General features: G+C 37.8%; 1 pseudogene; it reads left to right on the forward strand.

Moving 5' to 3' along the window:
• The first annotated feature begins 1,311 nt into the window (after positions 1–1,311).
• On the forward strand, positions 1,312–17,506 carry LOC143421001 (uncharacterized; annotated as a pseudogene).
• The last annotated feature ends 7,689 nt before the right edge of the window (positions 17,507–25,195 follow it).

Genomic DNA, 25,195 nt, shown 5'->3' on the forward strand with positions numbered 1-25,195 from the left:
TCAGATCAGCTGAAACACTCAGTTTATTTAAATCCAGGTTGAAGACTCACCTGTTCTCAGCTACATTTGAATAAAGCACCAAATCCACACTTTAAGCTTAAATTTCAAAACTTACATTTAACTACTGATTTTATCTACTGTTCTGATTTTATCTGTTTTGATTTTATATACTGTTGTTTGTTTGTTTGTTTGTTTGTTTGTTTGTTTGTTTGTTAATTAGTTAGTTAGTTTATTTGCTTGTTTTAATCAATTTTAAATCATGTTTTTATTTGTTCTTGTTTCTAATGTCTCTGTAAAGCACTTTGAATCACCTTGTTGTTGAATTGTGCTATACAAATAAACTTGCCTTGCCTTGCCTTGCCTTGCCTAAGAGGGAGAGAAAGGAACAGAGAGAGAGAGGAGAATGAGGACAGAACAGAGATGGAACAAGAGCAGGTGAGACACACATGTTAGTCAAATGGTTGTTTACCAAAAGTATCACCGTATCATAGGTACTCATGTATCTCGTACCTAGTGTTTCTTTTTAGGTTTGCTATTTTTCAAATTCTACATTTATTAAGTTATGCAGGCTTTTTTGCACAACAAGGCTAAATAATTATATAAACTTTTCTCAATCTAAATAGTGGACTTTGGTAGAATTAAAAAATAAGTGTAGTGCAGGTCTATGATGATTTTTAGTGCTACTATCATCTAGTTCTGATTCCGTCTTGGTTAAGTCCTAAGTAGTCCTGATTTTGAACTGTTGTAGTCCTGTTTTAATTCTGGATCAGTTCTGGGTCTGGTTGAATTGGGGTTTAGTCCTCGTGTCTTGATACAGCCCTGACCTTGTTCTGCCTTGCTCCTTAATTAAAAAACTACTTTTAGGTGTCCTGCACATGTGATATATATTTTTCCCTATATGAAGTCATTCTTTCTTGAACAAAACTCAAAACAGAGCCAATTAATCTTTCAGTCATTTCTACCCCCCCCCCCCCCCCCCCCCAAAAAAAAAAATCCCACATGCATACCACCATTTAGGGCTAAGCCCCGGGTGTTTCAAATGTCTGGCTCCGCCTCTGGCAACAACTAGGAAATTCTGAATTATTGCATGACATCCCATGATGTTTTCAAAATAGAGAAATACAGTAAGTGAGGTTGTCTGGTTGGGTCCGTGACAAAAAGTTCTGTTGTATGCACAGCACTGTTATGAAAAAGGGAGTCACCTGGTATTTGACAAGGGTGTATATGAAACTAAGCAAAGTTACAAAAATAACATTTATTATTTGAACATGATGTCACATGATCACATGATCACTGTAAGAATATATAATAATGGCTCAGTTTGTGAAAATGCAGATTGAACCTCCTATGAGACTCCTAACTACAACTGAAGGTAATTCCTTGGTAGAATAGGATGCTTTTCCATGTATTTTGTAAAATATATCTATATAGATATATATATATATATTACCAGAAAAAAGAAAAAAAAGAAAAAAAAAAGAAAACAAAAAACCAAAGGAAAAAAACCAAAAAAGTACTTAACTTAAATGTGACAGTAATATCATTAATAACCTTCAACTGTCAAACTAATATATTTTTGGAAATATTCTACCTTATCAAGTCTTAATTACTGTTATAATTTAAAAATTGACAATTTTATTTAAAAAATTACTCTAGAAGGAATTGCAAATTGCAAACCATTAACAAAAATTGTAAAATCCTCTACTCCAGATTAAATATGATAAACTTTATCTGAAATAATGTTTTCTTTTGTCTATAGGATGTTGACTACGGCTGGAATATTTGTCTTGTTGTCTATTCTAGGAAAGCTGAGTGGAAATTTGGGTGAGATTAAAAAATGTATCTAAGAAATATAATAAGTAAACGTGAATTCATTACAATTCTAGGACTTGGTTAATTTAACAAACGAAAAGATATTAAGTAAATAACTGATTTGAAGAATTCACATTTAATTATATATTTTAATTAGATCAGTGAAAAAGTGTTTTCAAAAAGATTATAAGAAAAATTCAATTAAAGAAGCTGACTGTAGATATTTTAGTGAAATTACTTACACCACTGGTAATTACATTTGGTAATTCTGTGCATCTTTCTATCTTTTAAATATTAAGGTCAAAATGTTGCCAGACTTGGACAAGTGGCTCAGTCTTCAACGTATGGGAATGCCAAACCCGAAAATGCCATTGATGGGAATCGTGCCAGCAACTACAACCAGGGATCCTGTGCCCATACAAACAATGACTTGAATCCATGGTGGAGACTTGACCTTTTGAAGACATATAAAATCAACACTGTAACTATCACCAACAGACAAGACTGTTGCCCTGAGAGGATCAATGGAGCTGAGATCCGCATTGGAAATTCACTTAATGACAATGGCAATGCGAATCCCAGGTAAATGAGCTATTTATCTTTGAAACTTTGTCATAACCGTCATATATGTGGCAATCATTAATAATGTTTATAAAACAAATGCTACTTCTACACCGTTTTTTAAAGTTAAGTCCACAATACAATTTCGAGCAGCATCGTAACTATCTGAGAGGGACATTTATACAAATTTTTGTTTTACATTAGTCTTATGTTACTTGTTAATCTTTTTTCTGGTCATTTGTTTTCAGATGTGCTGTAATCTCATCCATCGCTGCTGGGGCATCACAAACCTTTGCATGCAATGGAATGGAAGGTCGCTACATAAACATCGTTATTCCTGGGAGAACAGAATACCTGACACTTTGTGAGGTGGAAGTTGATGGTACACTTTCAGGTAAATCTTGTCCAATTCTTCTCGTGTGTTCCACGTTTAATGAACACATAATGGGTTTTGAAGTTCTTCTTATCATATTATTGCTAATATTTGCAACTTTTCAGAGACTAATGTTGCCAGACTTGGACAAGTGAGTCAGTCTTCAACGTATGGGAATGCCAAACCCGAAAATGCCATTGATGGGAATCGTGCCAGCAACTACAACCAGGGATCCTGTGCCCATACAAACAACGACTTGAATCCATGGTGGAGACTTGACCTTTTGAAGACGTATAAAATCAACACTGTGACTATCACCAACAGACAAGACTGTTGCCCTGAGAGGATCAATGGAGCTGAGATCCGCATTGGAAATTCACTTAATGACAATGGCAATGCGAATCCCAGGTAAATGAGCTATTTATCTTTGAAACTTTGTCATAACCGTCATATATGTGGCAATCATTAATAATGTTTATAAAACAAATGCTACTTCTACACCGTTTTTTAGAGTTAAGTCCACAATACAATTTCGAGCAGCATCTTAACTATCTGAGAGGGACATTTATACAAATTTTTGTTTTACATTAGTCTTATGTTACTTGTTAATCTTTTTTCTTGTCATTTGTTTTCAGATGTGCTGTAATCTCATCCATCGCTGCTGGGGCATCACAAACCTTTGCATGCAATGGAATGGAAGGTCGCTACATAAACATCGTTATTCCTGGGAGAACAGAATACCTGACACTTTGTGAGGTGGAAGTTGATGGTACACTTTCAGGTAAATCTTGTCCAATTCATCTTGTGTGTTCCACGTTTAATGAATACATAATGGGTTTTGGAGTTCTTCTTATCATATTATTGCTAATATATGCAACTTTTCAGAGACTAATGTTGCCAGACTTCGACAAGTGAGTCAGTCTTCAACGTATGGGAATGCCAAACCCGAAAATGCCATTGATGGGAATCGTGCCAGCAACTACAACCAGGGATCCTGTGCCCATACAAACAATGACTTGAATCCATGGTGGAGACTTGACCTTTTGAAGACATATAAAATCAACACTGTGACTATCACCAACAGACAAGACTGTTGCCCTGAGAGGATCAATGGAGCTGAGATCCGCATTGGAAATTCACTTAATGACAATGGCAATGCGAATCCCAGGTAAATGAGCTACTCATCTTTGAAACTTTGTCATAACAGTCATATATGTGGCAATCATTAATTATGTTTATAAAAAATTCTACTTCTACCTCCTTTTTTAGAGTTACGTCCACCATACAATTTCGAGCAGCATCTTAACTATCTGAGAGGGACATTTATACAATTTTTGTTTTACATTAGTCTTATGTTACTTGTTAATCTTTTTTCTTGTCATTTGTTTTCAGATGTGCTGTAATCTCATCCATCGCTGCTGGGGCATCACAAACCTTTGCATGCAATGGAATGGAAGGTCGCTACATAAACATCGTTATTCCTGGGAGAACAGAATACCTGACACTTTGTGAGGTGGAAGTTGATGGTACACTTTCAGGTAAATCTTGTCCAATTCTTCTTGTGTGTTCCACGTTTAATGAACACATAATGGGTTTTGAAGTTCTTCTTATCATATTATTGCTAATATATGCAACTTTTCAGAGACTAATGTTGCCAGACTTGGACAAGTGGCTCAATCTTCAACGTATGGGAATGCCAAACCCGAAAATGCCATTGATGGGAATCGTGCCAGCAACTACAACCAGGGATCCTGTGCCCATACAAACAACAACTTGAATCCATGGTGGAGACTTGACCTTTTGAAGCCATATAAAATCAACACTGTGACTATCACCAACAGACAAGACTGTTGCCCTGAGAGGATCAATGGAGCTGAGATCCGCATTGGAAATTCACTTAATGACAATGGCAATGCGAATCCCAGGTAAATGAGCTATTTATCTTTGAAACTTTGTCATAACCGTCATATATGTGGCAATCATTAATAATGTTTATAAAACAAATGCTACTTCTACACCGTTTTTTAGAGTTAAGTCCACAATACAATTTCGAGCAGCATCTTAACTATCTGAGAGGGACATTTATACAAATTTTTGTTTTACATTAGTCTTATGTTACTTGTTAATCTTTTTTCTTGTCATTTGTTTTCAGATGTGCTGTAATCTCATCCATCGCTGCTGGGGCATCACAAACCTTTGCATGCAATGGAATGGAAGGTCGCTACATAAACATCGTTATTCCTGGGAGAACAGAATACCTGACACTTTGTGAGGTGGAAGTTGATGGTACACTTTCAGGTAAATCTTGTCCAATTCTTCTTGTGTCTTCCACGTTTAATGAATACATAATGGGTTTTGGAGTTCTTCTTATCATATTATTGCTAATATATGCAACTTTTCAGAGACTAGTGTTGCCAGACTTCGACAAGTGGCTCAGTCTTCAACGTATGGGAATGCCAAACCCGAAAATGCCATTGATGGGAATCGTGCCAGCAACTACAACCAGGGATCGTGTGCCCATACAAACAACGACTTGAATCCATGGTGGAGACTTGACCTTTTGAAGCCATATAAAATCAACACTGTGACTATCACCAACAGACAAGACTGTTGCCCTGAGAGGATCAATGGAGCTGAGATCCGCATTGGAAATTCACTCAATGACAATGGCAATGCGAATCCCAGGTAAATGAGCTATTCATCTTTGAAACTTTGTCATAACAGTCATATATGTGGCAATCATTAATTATGTTTATAAAAAATTCTACTTCTACCTCCTTTTTTAGAGTTACGTCCACCATACAATTTCGAGCAGCATCTTAACTATCTGAGAGGGACATTTATACAAATTTTTGTTTTACATTAGTCTTATGTTACTTGTTAATCTTTTTTCTTGTCATTTGTTTTCAGATGTGCTGTAATCTCATCCATCGCTGCTGGGGCATCACAAACCTTTGCATGCAATGGAATGGAAGGTCGCTACATAAACATCGTTATTCCTGGGAGAACAGAATACCTGACACTTTGTGAGGTGGAAGTTGATGGTACACTTTCAGGTAAATCTTGTCCAATTCATCTTGTGTGTTCCACATTTAATGAATACATAATGGGTTTTGGAGTTCTTCTTATCATATTATTGCTAATATTTGCAACTTTTCAGAGACTAATGTTGCCAGACTTGGACAAGTGGCTCAATCTTCAACGTATGGGAATGCCAAACCCGAAAATGCCATTGATGGGAATCGTGCCAGCAACTACAACCAGGGATCCTGTGCCCATACAAACAATGACTTGAATCCATGGTGGAGACTTGACCTTTTGAAGACATATAAAATCAACACTGTGACTATCACCAACAGACAAGACTGTTGCCCTGAGAGGATCAATGGAGCTGAGATCCGCATTGGAAATTCACTCAATGACAATGGCAATGCGAATCCCAGGTAAATGAGCTATTCATCTTTGAAACTTTGTCATAACAGTCATATATGTGGCAATCATTAATTATGTTTATAAAAAAATTCTACTTCTACCTCCTTTTTTAGAGTTACGTCCACCATACAATTTCGAGCAGCATCTTAACTATCTGAGAGGGACATTTATACAAATTTTTGTTTTACATTAGTCTTATGTTACTTGTTAATCTTTTTTCTTGTCATTTGTTTTCAGATGTGCTGTAATCTCATCCATCGCTGCTGGGGCATCACAAACCTTTGCATGCAATGGAATGGAAGGTCGCTACATAAACATCGTTATTCCTGGGAGAACAGAATACCTGACACTTTGTGAGGTGGAAGTTGATGGTACACTTTCAGGTAAATCTTGTCCAATTCTTCTTGTGTGTTCCACGTTTAATGAACACATAATGGGTTTTGGAGTTCTTCTTATCATATTATTGCTAATATATGCAACTTTTCAGAGACTAATGTTGCCAGACTTGGACAAGTGGCTCAATCTTCAACGTATGGGAATGCCAAACCCGAAAATGCCATTGATGGGAATCGTGCCAGCAACTACAACCAGGGATCCTGTGCCCATACAAACAACAACTTGAATCCATGGTGGAGACTTGACCTTTTGAAGCCATATAAAATCAACACTGTGACTATCACCAACAGACAAGACTGTTGCCCTGAGAGGATCAATGGAGCTGAGATCCGCATTGGAAATTCACTTAATGACAATGGCAATGCGAATCCCAGGTAAATGAGCTATTCATCTTTGAAACTTTGTCATAACAGTCATATATGTGGCAATCATTAATTATGTTTATAAAACAAATGCTACTTCTACCTCGTTTTTTAGAGTTACGTCCACCATACAATTTCGAGCAGCATCTTAACTATCTGAGAGGGACATTTATACAAATTTTTGTTTTACATTAGTCTTATGTTACTTGTTAATCTTTTTTCTTGTCATTTGTTTTCAGATGTGCTGTAATCTCATCCATCGCTGCTGGGGCATCACAAACCTTTGCATGCAATGGAATGGAAGGTCGCTACATAAACATCGTTATTCCTGGGAGAACAGAATACCTGACACTTTGTGAGGTGGAAGTTGATGGTACACTTTCAGGTAAATCTTGTCCAATTCATCTTGTGTCTTCCACGTTTAATGAACACATAATGGTTTTTGGAGTTCTTCTTATGATATTATTGCTAATATTTGCAACTTTTCAGAGACTAATGTTGCCAGAATTGGACAAGTGGCTCAGTCTTCAACGTATGGGAATGCCAAACCCGAAAATGCCATTGATGGGAATCGTGCCAGCAACTACAACCAGGGATCCTGTGCCCATACAAACAACGACTTGAATCCATGGTGGAGACTTGACCTTTTGAAGCCATATAAAATCAACACTGTGACTATCACCAACAGACAAGACTGTTGCCCTGAGAGGATCAATGGAGCTGAGATCCGCATTGGAAATTCACTTAATGACAATGGCAATGCGAATCCCAGGTAAATGAGCTATTCATCTTTGAAACTTTGTCATAACAGTCATATATGTGGCAATCATTAATTATGTTTATAAAACAAATGCTACTTCTGCATCGTTATTTTGAGTTACGTCCACCATACAATTTCGAGCAGCATCTTAACTATCTGAGAGGGACATTTATACAAATTTTTGTTTTACATTAGTCTTATGTTACTTGTTAATCTTTTTTCTTGTCATTTGTTTTCAGATGTGCTGTAATCTCATCCATCGCTGCTGGGGCATCACAAACCTTTGCATGCACTGGAATGGAAGGTCGCTACATAAACATCATTATTCCCAGGAGAACAGAATACCTGACACTTTGTGAGGTGGAAGTTAATGGTACACTTTCAGGTAAATCTTGTCCAATTCATCTTGTGTGTTCCACGTTTAATGAATACATAATGGGTTTTGGAGTTCTTCTTATCATATTATTGCTAATATATGCAACTTTTCAGAGACTAATGTTGCCAGACTTCGACAAGTGGCTCAGTCTTCAACGTATGGGAATGCCAAACCCGAAAATGCCATTGATGGGAATCGTGCCAGCAACTACAACCAGGGATCGTGTGCCCATACAAACAACGACTTGAATCCATGGTGGAGACTTGACCTTTTGAAGCCATATAAAATCAACACTGTGACTATCACCAACAGACAAGACTGTTGCCCTGAGAGGATCAATGGAGCTGAGATCCGCATTGGAAATTCACTCAATGACAATGGCAATGCGAATCCCAGGTAAATGAGCTATTCATCTTTGAAACTTTGTCATAACAGTCATATATGTGGCAATCATTAATTATGTTTATAAAACAAATGCTACTTCTACATCATTATTTAGTGTTAAGTCCACCATACAATTTCGAGCAGCATCTTAACTATCTGAGAGGGACATTTATACAAATTTTTGTTTTACATTAGTCTTATGTTACTTGTTAATCTTTTTTCTTGTCATTTGTTTTCAGATGTGCTGTAATCTCATCCATCGCTGCTGGGGCATCACAAACCTTTGCATGCAATGGAATGGAAGGTCGCTACATAAACATCGTTATTCCTGGGAGAACAGAATACCTGACACTTTGTGAGGTGGAAGTTGATGGTACACTTTCAGGTAAATCTTGTCCAATTCATCTTGTGTGTTCCACGTTTAATGAATACATAATGGGTTTTGGAGTTCTTCTTATCATATTATTGCTAATATTTGCAACTTTTCAGAGACTAATGTTGCCAGACTTGGACAAGTGGCTCAATCTTCAACGTATGGGAATGCCAAACCCGAAAATGCCATTGATGGGAATCGTGCCAGCAACTACAACCAGGGATCCTGTGCCCATACAAACAATGACTTGAATCCATGGTGGAGACTTGACCTTTTGAAGACATATAAAATCAACACTGTGACTATCACCAACAGACAAGACTGTTGCCCTGAGAGGATCAATGGAGCTGAGATCCGCATTGGAAATTCACTCAATGACAATGGCAATGCGAATCCCAGGTAAATGAGCTATTCATCTTTGAAACTTTGTCATAACAGTCATATATGTGGCAATCATTAATTATGTTTATAAAAAATTCTACTTCTACCTCCTTTTTTAGAGTTACGTCCACCATACAATTTCGAGCAGCATCTTAACTATCTGAGAGGGACATTTATACAAATTTTTGTTTTACATTAGTCTTATGTTACTTGTTAATCTTTTTTCTTGTCATTTGTTTTCAGATGTGCTGTAATCTCATCCATCGCTGCTGGGGCATCACAAACCTTTGCATGCAATGGAATGGAAGGTCGCTACATAAACATCGTTATTCCTGGGAGAACAGAATACCTGACACTTTGTGAGGTGGAAGTTGATGGTACACTTTCAGGTAAATCTTGTCCAATTCATCTTGTGTGTTCCACGTTTAATGAATACATAATGGGTTTTGGAGTTCTTCTTATCATATTATTGCTAATATTTGCAACTTTTCAGAGACTAATGTTGCCAGACTTGGACAAGTGGCTCAATCTTCAACGTATGGGAATGCCAAACCCGAAAATGCCATTGATGGGAATCGTGCCAGCAACTACAACCAGGGATCCTGTGCCCATACAAACAATGACTTGAATCCATGGTGGAGACTTGACCTTTTGAAGACATATAAAATCAACACTGTGACTATCACCAACAGACAAGACTGTTGCCCTGAGAGGATCAATGGAGCTGAGATCCGCATTGGAAATTCACTTAATGACAATGGCAATGCGAATCCCAGGTAAATGAGCTACTCATCTTTGAAACTTTGTCATAACAGTCATATATGTGGCAATCATTAATTATGTTTATAAAAAATTCTACTTCTACCTCCTTTTTTAGAGTTACGTCCACCATACAATTTCGAGCAGCATCTTAACTATCTGAGAGGGACATTTATACAATTTTTGTTTTACATTAGTCTTATGTTACTTGTTAATCTTTTTTCTTGTCATTTGTTTTCAGATGTGCTGTAATCTCATCCATCGCTGCTGGGGCATCACAAACCTTTGCATGCAATGGAATGGAAGGTCGCTACATAAACATCGTTATTCCTGGGAGAACAGAATACCTGACACTTTGTGAGGTGGAAGTTGATGGTACACTTTCAGGTAAATCTTGTCCAATTCTTCTTGTGTGTTCCACGTTTAATGAACACATAATGGGTTTTGGAGTTCTTCTTATCATATTATTGCTAATATATGCAACTTTTCAGAGACTAATGTTGCCAGACTTGGACAAGTGGCTCAATCTTCAACGTATGGGAATGCCAAACCCGAAAATGCCATTGATGGGAATCGTGCCAGCAACTACAACCAGGGATCCTGTGCCCATACAAACAACAACTTGAATCCATGGTGGAGACTTGACCTTTTGAAGCCATATAAAATCAACACTGTGACTATCACCAACAGACAAGACTGTTGCCCTGAGAGGATCAATGGAGCTGAGATCCGCATTGGAAATTCACTTAATGACAATGGCAATGCGAATCCCAGGTAAATGAGCTATTCATCTTTGAAACTTTGTCATAACAGTCATATATGTGGCAATCATTAATTATGTTTATAAAAAATTCTACTTCTACCTCCTTTTTTAGAGTTACGTCCACCATACAATTTCGAGCAGCATCTTAACTATCTGAGAGGGACATTTATACAAATTTTTGTTTTACATTAGTCTTATGTTACTTGTTAATCTTTTTTCTTGTCATTTGTTTTCAGATGTGCTGTAATCTCATCCATCGCTGCTGGGGCATCACAAACCTTTGCATGCAATGGAATGGAAGGTCGCTACATAAACATCGTTATTCCTGGGAGAACAGAATACCTGACACTTTGTGAGGTGGAAGTTGATGGTACACTTTCAGGTAAATCTTGTCCAATTCATCTTGTGTGTTCCACATTTAATGAATACATAATGGGTTTTGGAGTTCTTCTTATCATATTATTGCTAATATTTGCAACTTTTCAGAGACTAATGTTGCCAGACTTGGACAAGTGGCTCAATCTTCAACGTATGGGAATGCCAAACCCGAAAATGCCATTGATGGGAATCGTGCCAGCAACTACAACCAGGGATCCTGTGCCCATACAAACAATGACTTGAATCCATGGTGGAGACTTGACCTTTTGAAGACATATAAAATCAACACTGTGACTATCACCAACAGACAAGACTGTTGCCCTGAGAGGATCAATGGAGCTGAGATCCGCATTGGAAATTCACTCAATGACAATGGCAATGCGAATCCCAGGTAAATGAGCTACTCATCTTTGAAACTTTATCATAACAGTCATATATGTGGCAATCATTAATTATGTTTATAAAAAATTCTACTTCTACCTCCTTTTTTAGAGTTACGTCCACCATACAATTTCGAGCAGCATCTTAACTATCTGAGAGGGACATTTATACAAATTTTTGTTTTACATTAGTCTTATGTTACTTGTTAATCTTTTTTCTTGTCATTTGTTTTCAGATGTGCTGTAATCTCATCCATCGCTGCTGGGGCATCACAAACCTTTGCATGCAATGGAATGGAAGGTCGCTACATAAACATCGTTATTCCTGGGAGAACAGAATACCTGACACTTTGTGAGGTGGAAGTTGATGGTACACTTTCAGGTAAATCTTGTCCAATTCTTCTTGTGTGTTCCACGTTTAATGAACACATAATGGGTTTTGGAGTTCTTCTTATCATATTATTGCTAATATATGCAACTTTTCAGAGACTAATGTTGCCAGACTTGGACAAGTGGCTCAATCTTCAACGTATGGGAATGCCAAACCCGAAAATGCCATTGATGGGAATCGTGCCAGCAACTACAACCAGGGATCCTGTGCCCATACAAACAACAACTTGAATCCATGGTGGAGACTTGACCTTTTGAAGCCATATAAAATCAACACTGTGACTATCACCAACAGACAAGACTGTTGCCCTGAGAGGATCAATGGAGCTGAGATCCGCATTGGAAATTCACTTAATGACAATGGCAATGCGAATCCCAGGTAAATGAGCTATTCATCTTTGAAACTTTGTCATAACAGTCATATATGTGGCAATCATTAATTATGTTTATAAAACAAATGCTACTTCTACCTCGTTTTTTAGAGTTACGTCCACCATACAATTTCGAGCAGCATCTTAACTATCTGAGAGGGACATTTATACAAATTTTTGTTTTACATTAGTCTTATGTTACTTGTTAATCTTTTTTCTTGTCATTTGTTTTCAGATGTGCTGTAATCTCATCCATCGCTGCTGGGGCATCACAAACCTTTGCATGCAATGGAATGGAAGGTCGCTACATAAACATCGTTATTCCTGGGAGAACAGAATACCTGACACTTTGTGAGGTGGAAGTTGATGGTACACTTTCAGGTAAATCTTGTCCAATTCTTCTTGTGTCTTCCACGTTTAATGAACACATAATGGTTTTTGGAGTTCTTCTTATGATATTATTGCTAATATTTGCAACTTTTCAGAGACTAATGTTGCCAGAATTGGACAAGTGGCTCAGTCTTCAACGTATGGGAATGCCAAACCCGAAAATGCCATTGATGGGAATCGTGCCAGCAACTACAACCAGGGATCCTGTGCCCATACAAACAACGACTTGAATCCATGGTGGAGACTTGACCTTTTGAAGCCATATAAAATCAACACTGTGACTATCACCAACAGACAAGACTGTTGCCCTGAGAGGATCAATGGAGCTGAGATCCGCATTGGAAATTCACTTAATGACAATGGCAATGCGAATCCCAGGTAAATGAGCTACTCATCTTTGAAACTTTGTCATAACAGTCATATATGTGGCAATCATTAATTATGTTTATAAAACAAATGCTATTTCTACCTCGTTTTTTAGAGTTACGTCCACCATACAATTTCGAGCAGCATCTTAACTATCTGAGAGGGACATTTATACAAATTTTTGTTTTACATTAGTCTTATGTTACTTGTTAATCTTTTTTCTTGTCATTTGTTTTCAGATGTGCTGTAATCTCATCCATCGCTGCTGGGGCATCACAAACCTTTGCATGCAATGGAATGGAAGGTCGCTACATAAACATCGTTATTCCTGGGAGAACAGAATACCTGACACTTTGTGAGGTGGAAGTTGATGGTACACTTTCAGGTAAATCTTGTCCAATTCTTCTTGTGTCTTCCACGTTTAATGAACACATAATGGTTTTTGGAGTTCTTCTTATGATATTATTGCTAATATTTGCAACTTTTCAGAGACTAATGTTGCCAGAATTGGACAAGTGGCTCAGTCTTCAACGTATGGGAATGCCAAACCCGAAAATGCCATTGATGGGAATCGTGCCAGCAACTACAACCAGGGATCCTGTGCCCATACAAACAACGACTTGAATCCATGGTGGAGACTTGACCTTTTGAAGCCATATAAAATCAACACTGTGACTATCACCAACAGACAAGACTGTTGCCCTGAGAGGATCAATGGAGCTGAGATCCGCATTGGAAATTCACTTAATGACAATGGCAATGCGAATCCCAGGTAAATGAGCTACTCATCTTTGAAACTTTGTCATAACAGTCATATATGTGGCAATCATTAATTATGTTTATAAAACAAATGCTACTTCTGCATCGTTATTTTGAGTTACGTCCACCATACAATTTCGAGCAGCATCTTAACTATCTGAGAGGGACATTTATACAAATTTTTGTTTTACATTAGTCTTATGTTACTTGTTAATCTTTTTTCTTGTCATTTGTTTTCAGATGTGCTGTAATCTCATCCATCGCTGCTGGGGCATCACAAACCTTTGCATGCACTGGAATGGAAGGTCGCTACATAAACATCATTATTCCCGGGAGAACAGAATACCTGACACTTTGTGAGGTGGAAGTTAATGGTACACTTTCAGGTAAATCTTGTCCAATTCATCTTGTGTGTTCCACGTTTAATGAATACATAATGGGTTTTGGAGTTCTTCTTATCATATTATTGCTAATATTTGCAACTTTTCAGAGACTAATGTTGCCAGACTTGGACAAGTGGCTCAATCTTCAACGTATGGGAATGCCAAACCCGAAAATGCCATTGATGGGAATCGTGCCAGCAACTACAACCAGGGATCCTGTGCCCATACAAACAATGACTTGAATCCATGGTGGAGACTTGACCTTTTGAAGACATATAAAATCAACACTGTAACTATCACCAACAGACAAGACTGTTGCCCTGAGAGGATCAATGGAGCTGAGATCCGCATTGGAAATTCACTTAATGACAATGGCAATGCGAATCCCAGGTAAATGAGCTACTCATCTTTGAAACTTTGTCATAACAGTCATATATGTGGCAATCATTAATTATGTTTATAAAACAAATGCTACTTCTGCATCGTTATTTTGAGTTACGTCCACCATACAATTTCGAGCAGCATCTTAACTATCTGAGAGGGACATTTATCCAATTTTTGTTTTACATTAGTCTTATGTTACTTGTTAATCTTTTTTCTTGTCATTTGTTTTCAGATGTGCTGTAATCTCATCCATCGCTGCTGGGGCATCACAAACCTTTGCATGCAATGGAATGGAAGGTCGCTACATAAACATCGTTATTCCTGGGAGAACAGAGTACCTGACACTTTGTGAGGTGGAAGTTGATGGTACACTTTCAGGTAAATCTTGTCCAATTCTTCTTGTGTGTTCCACGTTTAATGAACACATAATGGGTTTTGGAGTTCTTCTTATCATATTATTGCTAATATATGCAACTTTTCAGAGACTAATGTTGCCAGACTTGGACAAGTGGCTCAATCTTCAACGTATGGGAATGCCAAACCCGAAAATGCCATTGATGGGAATCGTGCCAGCAACTACAACCAGGGATCCTGTGCCCATACAAACAATGACTTGAATCCATGGTGGAGACTTGACCTTTTGAAGCCATATAAAATCAACACTGTGACTATCACCAACAGACAAGACTGTTGCCCTGAGAGGATCAATGGAGCTGAGATCCGCATTGGAAATTCACTTAATGACAATGGCAATGCGAATCCCAGGTAAATGAGCTATTCATCTTTGAAACTTTGTCATAACAGTCATATATGTGGCAATCATTAATTATGTTTATAAAACAAATGCTACTTCTACCTCGTTTTTTAGAGTTACGTCCACCATACAATTTCGAGCAGCATCTTAACTATCTGAGAGGGACATTTATACAAATTTTTGTTTTACATTAGTCTTATGTTACTTGTTAATCTTTTTTCTTGTCATTTGTTTTCAGATGTGCTGTAATCTCATCCATCGCTGCTGGGGCATCACAAACCTTTGCATGCACTGGAATGGAAGGTCGCTACATAAACATCGTTATTCCTGGGAGAACAGAATACCTGACACTTTGTGAGGTGGAAGTTGATGGTACACTTTCAGGTAAATCTTGTCCAATTCTTCTTGTGTGTTCCACGTTTAATGAACACATAATGGGTTTTGGAGTTCTTCTTATCATATTATTGCTAATATTTGCAACTTTTCAGAGACTAATGTTGCCAGACTTGGACAAGTGGCTCAGTCTTCAACGTATGGGAATGCCAAACCCGAAAATGCCATTGATGGGAATCGTGCCAGCAACTACAACCAGGGATCCTGTGCCCATACAAACAATGACTTGAATCCATGGTGGAGACTTGACCTTTTGAAGCCATATAAAATCAACACTGTGACTATCACCAACAGACAAGACTGTTGCCCTGAGAGGATCAATGGAGCTGAGATCCGCATTGGAAATTCACTTAATGACAATGGCAATGCGAATCCCAGGTAAATGAGCTATTCATCTTTGAAACTTTGTCATAACAGTCATATATGTGGCAATCATTAATTATGTTTATAAAACAAATGCTACTTCTACCTCGTTTTTTAGAGTTACGTCCACCATACAATTTCGAGCAGCATCTTAACTATCTGAGAGGGACATTTATACAAATTTTTGTTTTACATTAGTCTTATGTTACTTGTTAATCTTTTTTCTTGTCATTTGTTTTCAGATGTGCTGTAATCTCATCCATCGCTGCTGGGGCATCACAAACCTTTGCATGCACTGGAATGGAAGGTCGCTACATAAACATCGTTATTCCTGGGAGAACAGAATACCTGACACTTTGTGAGGTGGAAGTTGATGGTACACTTTCAGGTAAATCTTGTCCAATTCTTCTTGTGTGTTCCACGTTTAATGAACACATAATGGGTTTTGGAGTTCTTCTTATCATATTATTGCTAATATTTGCAACTTTTCAGAGACTAATGTTGCCAGACTTGGACAAGTGGCTCAGTCTTCAACGTATGGGAATGCCAAACCCGAAAATGCCATTGATGGGAATCGTGCCAGCAACTACAACCAGGGATCCTGTGCCCATACAAACAACGACTTGAATCCATGGTGGAGACTTGACCTTTTGAAGACATATAAAATCAACACTGTGACTATCACCAACAGACAAGACTGTTGCCCTGAGAGGATCAATGGAGCTGAGATCCGCATTGGAAATTCACTTAATGACAATGGCAATGCGAATCCCAGGTAAATGAGCTACTCATCTTTGAAACTTTGTCATAACAGTCATATATGTGGCAATCATTAATTATGTTTATAAAAAATTCTACTTCTACCCCGTTATTTAGAGTTACGTCCACCATACAGTTTCGAGCAGCATCTTAACTATCTGAGAGGGACATTTATCCAATTTTTGTTTTACATTAGTCTTATGTTACTTGTTAATCTTTTTTCTTGTCATTTGTTTTCAGATGTGCTGTAATCTCATCCATCGCTGCTGGGGCATCACAAACCTTTGCATGCAATGGAATGGAAGGTCGCTACATAAACATCGTTATTCCTGGGAGAACAGAATACCTGACACTTTGTGAGGTGGAAGTTGATGGTACACAACTCGATTCTTACAATGAATCTGAGTGTGGCTGGGTCTAAACAAAATTATTTAGTCTTGTAGTATTCCTTAAGTTCTAAAGTAGGTGTGTGACAATAAGGGTCATTTATTTCAAGTTTTTTGCAACTTTTTAGTGACTCTTTTTTGTACCCCCTACTCTTCACGACACACTGCAGGGACATTCTATTCCGATCAATCACTTTTTACTGAATGCTTCCATTCATATATGACTTCATAAATAAATTTTACCTTTATCTGTTGTATCACATGTAATATTTTACAAAACATATTACACTTTCTGTTTCTTTTCCATGCACATGTTTAAACACCAAATAAATATTGGTGCAGCACACGTTTGAAGAGTCATTCGTTCCCGTTGCAGAGAAATAGTTGAAAGGGTAGAATCCTTTGCTCTACCCATCAGTCAATCAATCAATCCTTAGAGAACCACCATTCTGTCGTTCCCGAAACGTGAACATTAACTTTGTTAAAGGTCCAAATACCCACAGGTACAAACATCTGACTGGCACTACCCCTCTAGGTATCCCACGCAGGATTCTCATTGCATCATTATATGCAACATGCAGCTTCTGGATGCTGCATTGCTTGTAAGATGACCACAAGGAAGCAGTATATAGTGCTGTGCAATACGTTTTAAGCCAGTGGTTCTCAACCAAGAGAGACCAGCAGTGATCACTGACTGTTTTTTAGGTTCTTGTTCAGATTAAATAGAACAAAATACAAAGCATTAATGTACAAAGCGTGGATGTTTTAATCCAGTACAGTTGTTATTATTATCATCATTTGTCACATCCGCTTTATGACAGTTGAAATATATAACATTCATATAAGAAATAAAATTGTCTCCTGTAAACTGTATGTGGAGTTAAATAGACCTATACTACTGTACTTTAATGTCAGTTATGAGGGTGGTACTTCAAGAGCCATATATTTTATGAGGTGGTACTCATTGAGAAAAGAACCACTGCTTTAAGCAAAGCCACTGAACAGAAGCTGAACTTACATGCAGTGGTATTTGCCTGGATATAGAGCTTACAACATTGTCTATATAAATATATATATATCTAATCGTCATCATTCATTTGATCAGTAATAAAGTGACCCATGTATTTCACCTTTTTATAAACCTCAAGAGTAGGGCTGGGTATCGTCACTGATCTTTAGAATGGATTCGATTCCGATTCACATGGATCGATTCAATCCATGATTCGATTCGATTTGGTTTGATTTGAATCGAGGAAATTTTGCCTCAGACAGCCAGAAATATTATTTTATAATTCTGATTTTTATATCTATAAAAAGAGAGCTGACACTTGTGAGACTTTATCAAAGGTGTAAGCATCACAGCAGATGTCAAAGTAACTGAGGATAAAACAGAAATCAACATATAAACATTACCTGGTGCTGCTGAAGTGAAGCAGAGCAAAGTTATAGAGGTTTTATTAGAGACACAGCCAAGAATTTTGCAGTTTCGCATAATTTTAAAAAGTTTACATTTATTCAGTATTGAGACTTACTTGTCGGAAGTCAGTTAAATAAAAAAAGAAAAAAGAAAAAAAAACCAGCGGCTGGTATAACACACAGTGAAATGTAGCCTGACACGCTCCTCGACATGTGCAAAAATTGGGGGGGGGGGGGGGGGGGGGGGGTAGAGGAAGAACATTATATATATATATATATATATATATATATATATATATATATATTAGGGGTGCAACGATACACAAAATTCACGGTTCGGTTCGGTTCGATACTTTGGTGTCACGGTTCGATATTTTTTCGATACAAAAAAAATGTTCATGCATTTTTAATTTGTCATTTATTAAAATTATAAATATATATTTTAACTCAAAAGTACAGTTTTTAAATTTAACCCTTGTGCGTGTTTTTGATTTTGACAGCGAATGCGCACCTGCGGACCACTTATGTGCAGCCCTGGTTATTTAGCTCGTCATATTGCAGCCACAGAAATTATTTTGTCCATGAAACCATAAAGCTGCACTTTCTTTTTGCCTTATAGTCTGATTTGTCATAACTTCTCCGTTTTGTGGCAAGCTTTTATTTGGCTGTCACTTCTTCACCCTGACCTGTCTTATTTGGCTCAGCAGAACTGAAATGCTTTTACACACGCACTCACATAAGCTCAGCGATTCTCTGCGCGATCAACCTCTCACATGTTTAAGCTTGCTGCGGGAGATTTCACTTGTCATGTTTGCATAGTAAGCTAACGATTAATAAGACGATGTCAGAGGAATTGGTGCACAAATTATCATCACTCACAGATCAGTGCTGTCGCTCTCTATACACAGTTCGCACGATTGCAAAGTGAAAGCAAAAAAACAAGCGCAAATTCAAACGCGATTTCAATATGTCACATATTGACAGTGGCTCACCGATGCCAATGACATAATTACCCAGCTACATTTCTGAAAGAATGCAAAAGCATTGACATATATTTTTCCTACAATAGCCCGACGGGCAGGGCAGAGATAGATTTTGGTAGCCTGACTGAAAAAAATCGCTAGCTCCGGGACGTCGGGCTAGCGATATTGCAAGCCCTGTATCTGATTGAGGAATCACTCATCTTTGGAAAAGAGAGTTTATTACAGAGAAATGGCTCTTTCCAAAATAAAAGCTATACTATCCGCTTCTTCTGGGCTATATTCTCAGCAGCATAAGGAGAATCATGTGCTAACAGCTGTCTAAATGACTCGGCTAAAGTTAGTAGCATGCTTGCTTTTTTTGTCTGCTTCCACTTGTCTTTGCACTAGGATGATGTCGGCGTAAATGTGCAGTCATATTCGTTGTGTTCCCACTAGTGCTTTCAGGTTAATCTCGTTGAAATGACCTTAACGCCACAACACGGCAAAACTCCGTTAACGAGCTACCGCCGATCGCTCCGTGCATGGGGCTAGACGGCCAACACGTTAACGAGCTAACTGCGCTAACACACTAGTTCACACCAATGTAATAGAGCATTGCATGGCACATCCAACATACTGTTTTACTTTAGTCCATGACTCGCTTACCTTCAGGGTCATACGTCACATGAAAACCAAAATAATTCCAAACGCCAGATCTGAATGAGGTTCAATTTGCCTGTTGAAAGGAGAGCTTAACTTCTGTCTCGCTAGCTTGCCCTGCGCTCTTCCTTCTGACTATGCTGTCTGTGTGGAGCGCTCAGGGGATCTGCGCTCGACAGTGCAGCCTAGGCGGAGTAGTCGAACACAGATTCACTGAGCGCTCAACACAGACAGCATCGTCAGAAGGAAAATTGATAAAATAAATTACAAATGTTGCATTGTTCGATACATATGCGTACCGAACCGAAAGCACTGTATCGAACGGTTCAATATCGATACGAATATCGTTGCACCCCTAATATATATATATATATATATATATATATATATATATATATATATATATAGCATATACACTGGGTGAATGTGCAGTAGTAGCAGCAAGCAGGTGAATTCTGTACATTAATATGAATAGACATCTGACTATTTTGCAGGATAGACAATATAAACATATTTAAAATTAAAGGAATTTGAAATGTACATTGTGCCTTGGTTTAGAGTGTCTGGAAGAGAGTCCTGTCTCAGTCAATTATAGATGATGTGAGAGGGCGGGTGTGTGTATTTAGGGCACGGATGGCTTGGGGATAGAAGCTCCTCTTGAGTCTCTCTGTCCTTGCCCGGAAGATGCGGAACCTTCTACCAGATTGCAGAAGTTGGAACAGTTTGTTGCCAGGATGGGACGGGTCCTTCAGTATCTGCGCTGCTCTAGTCCGGCATCTCCTGGTGTAGGTGTCCTGAAGTGGGGGGAGAGCAATCCTGCAGCAGCGTTCTGCTGTATGGATCACTCTCTGGAGAGCTTTTTGGTCCTTCACACAGCTGTTCCCGAACCACGATGTCATGTTCTGTGTGAGGATGCTCTCCACAGCCCCTGTATAGAAAATCCTGAGGATCTTTGGAGAGACCCTGAACTTCCTCAGTTGTCGTAGGTGATACAGGCGCTGCCTAGCCTTTTTGGTCTGGACCTGAATGTGGGCAGCCCATGTCAGGTCTGAGGAGATGTGGACACCAAGATACTTGAAGGACTGCACCCTCTCCACTGGAGCTCCATTGATGATAATGGGCTTGTAGTCTCTGTGCTGACCCCTTCTGAAGTCCACCACCAGCTCCTTGGTCTTGCTGACGTTCAGCTGGAGGTGGTTGTCCGGGCACCACGATGCCAGATTCTTCACTTCATCCATGTAGGCCGCCTCATCGTTGTTGGAGATGGCACCCAACACCACTGTGTCGTCAGCAAACTTCACAATGGTGTTGGAGCCATGGGTGGCCACACAGTCTGAAGTGTAGAGGGAGTAGAGCATTGGCGAGAGGACACATCCCTGAGGTGCTCCTGTGTTGATGGTGATGCTGTTGGAGAAGCACCTGCCCACCCTCACCACCTGAGTTCTGCCAGTGAGGAAGTCCAACACCCATGCACACAGACGGCTGTTAAGTCCCAGATCCCTCAGCTTTGTGAACAGTCTGCAGGGCACTATTGTGTTAAAGAAAAAAAAGATAAAAAGTCCTTGGCTCACAAAAGGAATTATTAATGCTTGCAAAAAGAAAAACAATCTGTATAAACAGTTTATCAAAGTAAAAACAAAAGAAGTGGAACAAAGATATAAAGCATATAGAAATAAATTGACTGATATTATAAGAACGAGCAAACAACTTTATTATAGAAGAAGATTATATGAAAATAAAAACAATATAAAAGGAACTTGGGATGTGTTAAACAACTTAATTAAACAAGGATCTTCTGGAACATCATATCCTGAATATTTTACTGATGCAAATGGTGAAAATCACAACATGAGTAATATTGTCGATGGGTTCAATAAATTCTTCATAAATGTTGGCCTTGAACTAGCAGCGGACATCCCGTGTCATAAAAATGAAAATATCAGTAATATAAAATCAAATCCCTTTTCACTGTTCCTCTCAGCTACAAATGAGCAAGAAGTAATAAATATCACATTAAAATGTAAAAGTAAGTCTTCAATGGATTATCATGACATAAATATGTCTGTAGTTAAACAGGTTATTCTGAATATTGCTAGTCCCTTAACATATATCTGTAATTTATCATTTCAGTCCGGTTGTTTTCCAAAAAAAATGAAAATTGCGAAAGTAATACCACTATACAAAAGTAATGACAAACACAGTTTTACCAATTATAGGCCTATTTCTCTACTGCCTCAATCCTCAAAAATTCTAGAAAAACTTTTTAATTCAAGATTAGAAAAATTCCTTGAAAAACATCAAATAATAAATGTTGGTCAGTATGGTTTCAGAACGCAAAGAACCACTTCAATGGCGATAATTGAGGCAGTAGAAGAAATTACTGATACACTGGATAAAAATAAATATGCAGTTGGTATTTTTGTTGACCTCAAAAAGGCCTTCGACACAATCAATCACTCAATTTTACTGGATAAATTGGAAAGATATGGTATTTGAGGGAAAGCTGGTAACTGGTTAAAAAGTTACCTAACAGGTCGGGAACAATATGTTAGCATAGGGCATTACCATTCAGAGAAACTTGGTATTACATTTGGTGTTCCCCAAGGGTCAGTGTTGGGACCAAAACTTTTCAATGTATACATAAATGATATTTTTGATGTTTCTCAAGTACTTAAACTCATACTGTTCGCAGATGACACCAACATATTTTTCAGTAGCGATGATTATACTGATCTTGTAATGACTGTAAACAGGGAGCTAAAATTAATAAAAAAATGGATGGACATAAATAAATTATCATTAAATATAAATAAAACTAAAGCAATGTTTTTTGGTAATTTAAAATATAATATAGAATTACCAATTATCATTGAAGGTGTACCAATTGATAATGTGAGTGAAAACAAATTTTTGGGAGTCATAATTGATAACAAAATTTCATGGAAACCCCACGTCAGACACATAAAAACCAAAATTTCCAGAAGCCTCGCAGTTTTGAACAAAGTGAAACAATTCCTTGATAAAGATGCACTTCGTACTCTGTACTGTACCCTGGTTCTTCCATATCTTACATATTGTGTGGAAGTGTGGGGAAATACATATAAAAATACAACTAATCCATTAGTCACAGTACAGAAACGAGCACTGCGTATTATTCACAAGGCTGGTTATCTAGAACATACTCACAAATTCTTTCTTCAGGCAAAGTTACTTAAATTCCAGGATCTGGTTAATTACAATACATCCATAATTTTGTATAAAGCTTTTACTAAACTTTTACCGGCAAATTTACAAACTAGATTTGAAATTCGAGAAAAGGTTTATAATGTGAGAGGCTTTGGAGAATTCAAATTACCCAGAACTCGAACAACCCGTAAAGGCTTTTGTGTGTCTGTATGTGGTGTGAAAATCTGGAACAGTCTGAGTTTACAATTGAAACAATGCAAAAATATTCATAGATTTAAATTTCTCTACAAACAGTTGGTCTGGTCACAGTATACTCAATGATGGGTTTTAGTGTGCTCTGTAATGTCTGTCCTCTTACCATTGCTGGTATGGATTCCAAAATAAAAAATAAAAAATAAAGTGTGCGTATGTATGTACATATATGTACTTGTGTGTGTAGATATATATGTATGTATATGTATGTGTGTCTGTTACTTGTAGTTATTACTGCCTGTTACCTGTGGTAATGCAATTTATAATTTATATATTCTGTATTCAGTTATGAAGGCTCTAATTGTTGGTTGCGAGCTGCCGCTTAGATGCTTGTATCTGCCCGGGGCTGTTGATGGGTCTGTATGCAATGATGGGCGTAGCTGCGGGAAGTTTATTGTTTTTTTTTGTTGATGAGTGAGTATAGGGGTGGGATTTAATAAGTTTTCTTCGTCCCACTCCTTTTTCAGGCAAGTTTTGTTTTTTGTTTTGTGTATTTTATGTTCAATATAGGTATTTGTTGTGCCTGAAAATGAATAAATAAATGAAATGAAATGAAATGAAATGAAACGCTGAACTGTAATCAACAAACAGCATTCGCACATAGTTACTGTTAAGGTTCAAAATTGAGGAAGGAGAGTACAAACCACCCATGGTCCAGAAGCTCTTGGTCAAACAATGATTTTAATGACTACACACGTGTGGGAAGACACTCTGTACGCAGACAGCAAGTAGTCTTCGACTTCCTCAAAGCATACACAGATTTTATACCGTCAGGGCTTGATTTACTGACGCCCCTTCATGCGTCACAGACAGGATATATACACATACGTCAAATCAAAACCACAACGACTTTTAACACAGTTTAAAAAGAACATCGTCTTCTATCTTCATGGCTGGCACTTCCTGTCTACCTTTCAGTTCTTGTCTTGTTCCTCTTTCTTGCCGAGACAACAAGGAACGGTTCCTCTTTTACCGAGACAATTTTGCAGTTACAGCCAGACATGACTAAACTCTTTCCTATAAATAAATCTAACTAATGTGTGTGTGTTGACCTCACTCAGCCTCTATGTCACCTCTCGCACTTCTGACCTTTTACCAGACCAGAGGCTCACTGAGACTATGTGTATGTCCTCTACTAAATAAATGTTTTAACCAAGAACCTCTACTAAAACCTTAATATAAAATGACCTGATATAAGTGTTTTGTAAGCATGTATTGCAATTCCTTCTATGTTCTAGTTTTCCCTCAGCATGTATCACCTGAACAGTCACGTCAGTGAAGCTTAAGACCTTTAAAGAACCTGAACATCAACTCAAATAAGCACAGATATGCAATATGTATAAAATAGTTATAACTGCACCTGGAATACAAAGTTAATTTAATACCTGTATGCATAAAACCTTAAAGCCTTCTTAAAGCTATCTGTTACATTGTTAAAGCAATGATCATACTGCAGATTATATTATCAATGCAATGGTACTGATAATAATTATTTAACAATAACAGTAAAATAATTTCCCTGCTCCACAAA

Source organism: Maylandia zebra, linkage group LG11, assembly GCF_041146795.1.
Source record: "Maylandia zebra isolate NMK-2024a linkage group LG11, Mzebra_GT3a, whole genome shotgun sequence".
Classification (NCBI taxonomy): domain Eukaryota; kingdom Metazoa; phylum Chordata; class Actinopteri; order Cichliformes; family Cichlidae; genus Maylandia; species Maylandia zebra.